The sequence below is a fragment of the Capricornis sumatraensis genome, chromosome 16, assembly GCF_032405125.1.
Source record: "Capricornis sumatraensis isolate serow.1 chromosome 16, serow.2, whole genome shotgun sequence".
NCBI classification, from domain to species: domain Eukaryota; kingdom Metazoa; phylum Chordata; class Mammalia; order Artiodactyla; family Bovidae; genus Capricornis; species Capricornis sumatraensis.
The window spans coordinates 28,793,704-28,801,625 of NC_091084.1; the positions used below are offsets into that span (position 1 = coordinate 28,793,704).

The 7,922-nt window shown below is 51.5% G+C and overlaps 1 non-coding gene across 1 annotated transcript; it reads right to left on the reverse strand.

Moving 5' to 3' along the window:
- Positions 1–2,310: 2,310 nt before the first annotated feature.
- LOC138093347 (Z6 small nucleolar RNA) lies at positions 2,311–2,397 on the reverse strand. Its single transcript, XR_011146075.1, has one exon. It is a non-coding gene; the product is annotated as a Z6 small nucleolar RNA (small nucleolar RNA).
- Between the last annotated feature and the right edge of the window lie 5,525 nt (positions 2,398–7,922).

A 7,922-nucleotide genomic window follows, 5' to 3' on the forward strand; every position in this document is an offset into this window, starting at 1 on the left:
CCCAGGCAGAAGCCAGAGTGTGGCCAACGTTCTAGCTGTCTCTTCCGGTTCAGTGAATTCTGGTGTCCCCCCTCCAAAACACACACACACACAGCAGAGTCCCTTCTGCTTTCAGCAAAGGCCATGCAGCAAGTTACTCTCTGAATTGAGGAGGAGTGGCCAGCACCCCCTTGAACAGATATTCCCAAGATGGGTAGGGACGAAGGGATCAGATCCCCCAGGGAGCTGCCTTCACTCAGACCTCCCAGAGCCTCCATCCCCTCTCCTAAAGGCACCTTCCCTTCCCCGGCCTTTTCCAAAATCAATCCCGACATCTCCTTAAATCGAAGTCAGCCACAATGAAAGGGTGGTGCGGAATTTTGTTTACCAATCCTGGCATCTAATTAAAATTAGCTGATGGTTCTTCTAGTTGGTTTTTTTGTTCTGACTATTTTTAAGCCGGAGCTGCTAGATCAGTGCAGCCACTAGTAAGCTGTCAAATCAAATTTTCAAAAGCAAATTGCTTTTATAATTAATTTAATTATTATTACGGCTCCCAGTTTTGTGTTGCCTTAATGAACACAAGCAGGTTTCACCCTCTGCTTCTTCCCCACTCACTTAGCACCCCCTTGCCTCCCCAGACCCACCTCCCACCTCTCCAATCCGAGCTGGGCAAATGGAAAGGCAAGAAGAAAAGCAGACACAGGCGCCCAGGCCCCCTCCGCGACCACCCGCCTCCCCAGCAGCTACCTCTCTGACTCATGCCCTCACCCTCAGAGTGAGTAATTAAAGTTCTGCTCCCTGTTACGGAATAAATGGTACATGTTTTAATTACCCTGAGCCTACCCAGGCATCCTCACACCCCCGCCCAAGACTGTGAATCTGGTGAAGTGGGGGAAAGGGTGGGGGGACAGTTCTGAGAAAGAAAGAGCTTCTGTGACAGTGACAGCGGTCTGTCACCCGGGGTCTGGAATTCGCTGGGGAACCGTCAGTTACTAAGGAAACTAGGCGGAAGAGAAGAAGGGAGAGAGGTGGTTGGATCCAATTTTGGGCGACAAGTGTGAGGCGTAAAGATGTCGGACCCTCTGCGCATCCTAGGCTCAGTGGCAGCGTCTTCGGGGTGTGCGGGGCCAGGTCATCAGAGAGGGGTCACCTGGAGGCCACACCCTTCTCAGGAGCCCAAGGCAGGTCAAGGGGATGGAGACACAAAGGCAGGAGCAGTGATGGGCCGGGACAGTGACCAGAAGCTGTGTGTGTGTGTGTGTGTGTGTGTGTGTGTGTGTGTGTGTGTGTGTGTGTGTGCGCGTGCGCACCCACAAGCACACAACCGTTCACACCCATGTTTGTGCATGTCCATGTTTTTATCCGTTTCAGTCTTTTGGGTGTTTTTTGTTTTCCTCCTTCCCAGTTTGTGACTTTTCTCATTTCCATCTTTTCTCCATTTCCTGGCCAGCATGGTTCTGCCCCCTTCTTTTCTCCCTCTCTCCTCTCTCCGTCTCTGTCTTCATCTCTGTCTTCTCTTCCCCTACTTCTCCATCTGCCACCCGACCCTGCCTCCCCCAATATCTCTTTCTCTGCTTGTCCAGTTAACCCCCCTCCCAGGCCCGCCCTCTCTGCCTCTCTTTCCCTGTCTCTGTGTCTGTCGGACTCTGGCTCAGACGTGACCCTGTGAACCATAAGGGCAGGAGACCTCGGGACACTGGAGCATCCCTGCCTGCCCTGACTCCCCTCCCAGGCCTGGCTGATTTCTCCTGCCCCAAGGAGCCACAGCACCCTGGGCTTCATCAAATCAGCTTTCAAAATCCATTGCTGTGGGGAGGGAGAAACTTGGCCCATACAAGTCCCCATTGTTTCTGAAACAGAAGCAGAGACCAGGAGAGAAGGGCTAGGGGTGGGTCTTGAACCAGCCCAAACAAGGGGGAGGGGGAGCTCCAGCCAGGTGAGGGTGACAGGGTTTATTTCTGGGCTTTTGAGCTGAAGGACAGACAGGACGCTGCAGAGAATGAAGGGTGTGAGTCACCGGTGCAGTGGGGCTTGGGCCTGGCTGGTGGCAGGGCATTCTGGAAGCCATTCAGGAATCCCACGAGCATGCCAGGTCCTGGGGAGAACCCACCATTCCCCGCAAAAAGCCGTTCCAGGTGAGGCTGGGCCCTCCCTCATCTTCCGATGGGCAGGGGGGACCCATGCCCTCTCTTCAGGAAGCCGGGGCTGGGACTTCTGCGGCCTCACTCCTGCTGCAGGACCGGCTCCTTCTTGGCTCCTCTCGTCTCTTCTTGGTCTGCAGCTGACCCAGGCTTGGATCCTTTCCTGTTCCCCCTCCTGGTAAAGAGAGGGCCCAGGTTCCGTGTGGCCTGACCCCTGGCTCCCAGGGTCCCTCAGGGAGAGCCCAGTGCTCTGGAGGGACGGAGCCCTGCACCCCACATCCCCCAAACCCCCACACCGGCTGCTCAGAGGGGCCGGCAGTGGTGGAGGACCACTCAGGCTGCCCTGCCCAGAGCAGGAATAGCCTAAAAGGTGGGTTACCTTTCTCTCCTGGACCAAGTTTTTGGGAGGCCTGGGAAGATAAGAGGTCCATTTCTGTCTCACGTACACATCCTTACACACACACATGCCTGGGAAGATAAGAGGTCCATTTCTGTCCCACCTACACATCCTTACACACACACACACACACACACACACACACACACACACACACCCACACTCATTCAAAGGGTGGCAACTCAGCCCTCCTTACTCTAGGGGGCGCTCTCCAGTCAGATGCCTGACAGCCGCCTGGAGGCACTTCCAGACCACCAAGGTTCTCTCGGAGCCAGAATCTCAGCAGGAGTTCAAGGTCAAGGTGAGAGGCCTCAGCCCTGCTTCTGAAGCCACCCACAAAGGCCTCGACACCGCGGGCCGCAGGCGGATCTGGCATCCTCGGACACCCCTCACCATTGCCAGTTAAATGCTCCAGCCAAGGCACGTGTGTAGAGCAAGCCTGCCACCTGGTGGTGAGGCTACTCAACTACAGACCGGGGCTCTGGGGGGGGGTTCAGTGGGCGTGGGGCCCCCGGACTGGGGCCCCTCCAGGGCTGATCCCTGAGGCAGTGCTGTCATGTGGGGGCTGCATGGAGCCCTTCCCAGAACTCTTCCAAAGGAGCTCATGGGGGCAGAGAGCAGAAAGCAGGGGTGGGGTTGGGGGCGTGGAGTTCAAGAGCTAAGACAGAGGACCCAAGGGCCAGGCCTGAATGGACTCAGAAGAGATTTAATGTGTCTCTGCCCTGAGGAAGCAGCAGCCTGGGGCACTGGGAAGCTCGAAAATCCAGGTTTCTCTCCTGGGTCCACCACCAACACCCAGCTCTCAGGTAGATGGTAGGCCTTTGTGTGGGGACCCAGTAAGACACAGGCCTGCTCTTTAGGAGCTGGTGGGCTTGAAGTAATTCACACCGCAAGCCAGGAGCTGACAGTTTGGAGATCAGCTACAATTAGGACAGGAAGGACCTTGGCGGTCAGCAGACCCAACAGAGGCTGCAGGACAGGTTTTGTGAGCCCCTGCCCTCATATGCAAAAATGTCCATAATAAAATTGCATTTTATGACTTTGGTATAAGGATAAATATATTTATACTACACAGGTGGTTCAGCAGTAAAGAATCTGCCTGCGAGGCAGGAGCCACAAGAGACCTGAGTATGATCCCTGGGTCAGGAAGATCTCCTGGAGGAGGGCATGGCCACCCACTCCAGTATTCCTGCCTGGAGAATCCTATAGACAGATGAGTATGGCAAGCTCCAGCCCATGGGGTCGAAAAGAGTCAAGAGTCAGACACGACTGAAGCAACTTAGCACACATGCACGCACACCCTGTAACATTTCTACAGCCTAAATTTGGGGGGTTTTTTCCTTCTGACTTCAGAAGGAATTAAAACCTTTCCAGATGCCTAATGGAGACATGAACCCTGAGTCCAACCTCTTCATCTTGCTGATGAGACAGAAGCCCAGAGGAGGACAAGGCCTGCCCGCCATCACACAGCAGGCGCTGGCTGGGCTGGGGGGCCACAAGGAAGTCCTCTGAGACAGACTAGGGTTCTCTTCATTATCCATTTAACCTCTTTCAGGGAACAGAAGAATCCCTGCTACCTACCCTGCAAGCCAAGGAAGAGCCCCCCGCCCAGCCGCTCCAGGCCCCTTCGATTACCCACCACGTGGGGAGAGCCTGGTTGGCTTCCGCCCGCTCCTCCCCGCCCTCCCAGCAGCAGCCTTCCCTCCCCCAGTCCTGGCCAGGCAGCCAAGTCACCACCACCACCACAGTGCTTTGGCCTGCTGTCTTATTAATTCCTAATTTCCAATTTGCAAGAAAAGAGAGCCTTAAACCTCCATCTCACCAGCCCAGCAATCACACAGATGTACCAAGTATCTCTGGACAGCCTTTAATTTATCTCCCAGCGCACGCGGGCACTGCTGAGAGACTTGATGGCACCAGCTTAAACATAATAAATTACTCAAGTACCAGAGATTAGTTAATAAAGCTCCAGGCTCCCTCCAAGCCCCTGCTGACTTGGTCGATGACACCAAAGGTTCTTTTGACGCTGCCCAGTGAGGGAGAGGGGGCCTGTGATAGGTGTCCCCTGCTCTGAGCCAGCTGTCCAGTCCTCCTCAGGACCCTTGTCACCAGGCAGAAGTGGTGACGTGGCAGAGAGGCAGGGGCCCCAAGAAATGCCAGGGCAGACTCAGGCAGTTCCCACTCCAGGCCTCAGTATATCAATGGGGTCATTATCAAATGGTGGCCAGTCTGACCCTTGCTTGGTTTGGGCACAGCTTGAAAGACCAGGGGTCAAAGGACGCCCAAGAATGAAGCAAGATGTCAGCTACCTTTGGCGCCAAGTAAAGGGAATGGAAATGTTTTTCTTGAAGACATAAAGGGCCAGAGATAGTCTTGAAGCCTTTGAAGGTCCATCCCTGGCCCTCACTCCAGGTGCCTGCCAGGCGTGTCTTCACTGGGCCTCGCATCCACACCATCTACCGTCTTCTCATTCCCAACTACACAGCAGTCCTCCAACAGTCCTGCCTCGTCCATTTGGACATAGTCCACCCCCTCTCTCCACCAGCATCATCTTTACATAGCCCAGCTCTAGCCACATCACTCCTCTGACTACAATGTGGGATGCTCTTCCATTGCTTACCTAATAAAACTGGCTCCATACCTTGGAATGCACTGTCTTCCCCTGTGGGTGACTGGGAAAATGCTTGAGGGAGAGGGTGCAGCTCACCTTCTGGGTGAGATTCTCATTTATCAGATGGTTCCGCAAATTTCTGCAAGAGACAAAGAAATGGGCAAAAACACTCAAAATTAGTTCCTAGACCAAGATACTGGGAAAATGGCTTCCAGAGAGGGTTGAGGGGTAGGAAAAGGCTATCTGTAAAGTGCTAAGCATTGCCAGAATCCTGAGCTATCCTAGAAAACCCCTCTTCCTTAAGAATCTCTCCCATTAGCCTCAGCTCAGGCATCCCAAGCCCCAAATGATATCGAGAAAGATAAGCCAAATAACTATATCTTCTTCATTTCTCCTGATACCAAAGCCAGAGCTCCTGGCTCCCAGGCCCCGCCTACCCCAAGCTCCCACTAGAGGCCCCCTTGGTCCCAAGTCAGACCCAAGAGCAGGGAGTGGGACTTCTTCCCCAGTCTCCTGGCACTGAGGTGCTCTTGAAGCCATATATTTAAAAAAAAAAAAAATTGTGATCCATAGTCATCTTTGTTCCCAGGCACTAGTATTACTCATTGTTATCAGCAATAAAAACCTCTTCAGTATCTCTAATTCTTTCCTCCCATAATGCTCAAAATACTGCCTACACATGCTCTTGTTTATGCAGAGACGGCCTCCCTCACACAAGAGGTGGTGGCTGAATATGGGGCAAATTGAATCACATTATAAATTTGCAAGGGAACCCTAATATGAATCCTTTAATAGAGAATAATCACCCCTTAATTTTTCATTAGTGTAAACCCAGGTGTTCCTAGAATGAGTATGTTGGATGTGAACAGACCCTATATGTGTACACACACACACACACCTGGGGAGTGCAACCCACCATGCCCAGAACAGCCCCAGGCACAAAGCAGTCTTAATATTAATAAAAACCTGATAGAGATACTGAGAGTATATTTTTTATAGTGACACTGGTGAACAGGAACACCAAAGATGATATAAGATATGATATAAGATTGCTTCCCCCTAAGGAAAAAGGAAACTGAGGCCCGGAAAGGAGCAATGGCTTACTGCTGTCACCCACCTCCACAGAGAGATGCTCCAAGTGCTTCTAAAAACTCTGCGTCCCTATAGCACAGAGAGCTCTGCTCGGGGCTACGTGGCAGCCTGGATGGGAGGGAGTCTGGGGGAGAATGGGTACTTGTATGTGTATGGCTGTGTCCCTTCGCCGTTTGCCTGAAACTATCACAGCATTGTCGTATCCACTCAGTCGTGTCCGACCCTTTGCAAGCTCATGGACTGTAGCCCACCAGGCTCCTCTGTCCATGGAATTCTCCAGGCAAAAATACTGGAGTGGGTTGCCATGCCCTTTTCCAGGGGATCTTCAAAACCCAGGGATCGAACCCAGGTTTCCTACTGTACCCCAATATAAAATTAAAAATTTAATAAAAAATAAAAATGAAAAAAAGCAAGATGATGTTTAAAATTTTTACAAAAAAGAACTTCTGGGTCCTAAAAAGATGGTATATGCTAGAATTAATTTATTAACGCTATCATTATTATGGAACTAGAAAGGAAAAGGCTTTTTACTCAGCCTGGAGCTTGGGATGAAGAGAACTCTCCCAGACCTCTCCCACCCACATCTGATTCAGATAATCCCAACATTCATCCCGCAAACCTAGTGGTCGATGACCTAGATCCTCAAGCCACTGGCCACTGTTTTATGTGTGGCTCAGATGTCAGCCAAAGACCGGACCCCAAATCCTCAGCCTGTGGGAATCCAGAGCCTCTGATTTTCATGCGTCCCCGACATCTGGTTAATCCCCATTCTCACTGTCTTTGGCCTGCACCCACACTGACCCCCTCCATCCTGCTCTGAGCACCCAGGGCACAAAGCTCAGGTTCTCTGTGGAGGGTTCACAAAAGGCACACACGCACCAAGCGCTCCCTGTTTGGAAGCATTCCTGGGAATGTGGCGTCCAGGAGAGGGGCCCTGAGGGACAGCACAGTATTCTGGGGTCTTGCTGCCTCTCTCATCCCTCACTTCCCTGTCCTCCTGAGAAAACAGCTCATTCTTCTCCTTGGTCTGCACAAAACAGTTTCTTTAATACTCAGGTTCCTTAGAGTCTCAGCTTCTCTCCTTTAAAAGCCTAAGAAAATAAAATACCTCAGTAACACAGCTGAGAAAGAGCTCTCAACCCAACCCAACTGTAAGCCCCATGAGGTCAAGGACTGGGTCTTGAGATAGAATGTAAGTAGCCCAGAGTTCACTTTAATAAATGCCACCACTATAGCCGATTCTCATGACCCACAGTATTCATGTTCCATGAAATCAGCTCAAACACTGAATTAGCAAATGCTAAACCTTTGTGCCAAAGGGAAATACTGGGATAGGTTTCGTGAGCCTCTGGTCACATTTTCATCAACTGATCAACATACCACCTTTTTTCAAAATGCATTTCTGTTTAAAGACACCTTATTTAATATCATTGTTGTTCATTAACATTGAACTCACGGCCAATGGTGCTATAACTCATGCCTGATCAGAGCTTATCTAACACGTGTTTTCTCCATAAGGCACTTCACAGCCTTCTGCGCTCAGGACACCAGACAGCACGGTAGCACCACACGTGGGGACCATTTTGCAAAATCGCCAAAAAAAGCACAAAAAAAATATGTTGAAAAAGGTGGCACAAAAGAGCCCACGAGAAACACTTGTTTACAGGCTGAGAACTGAAACAAGAAGGCAAAGTGTCGC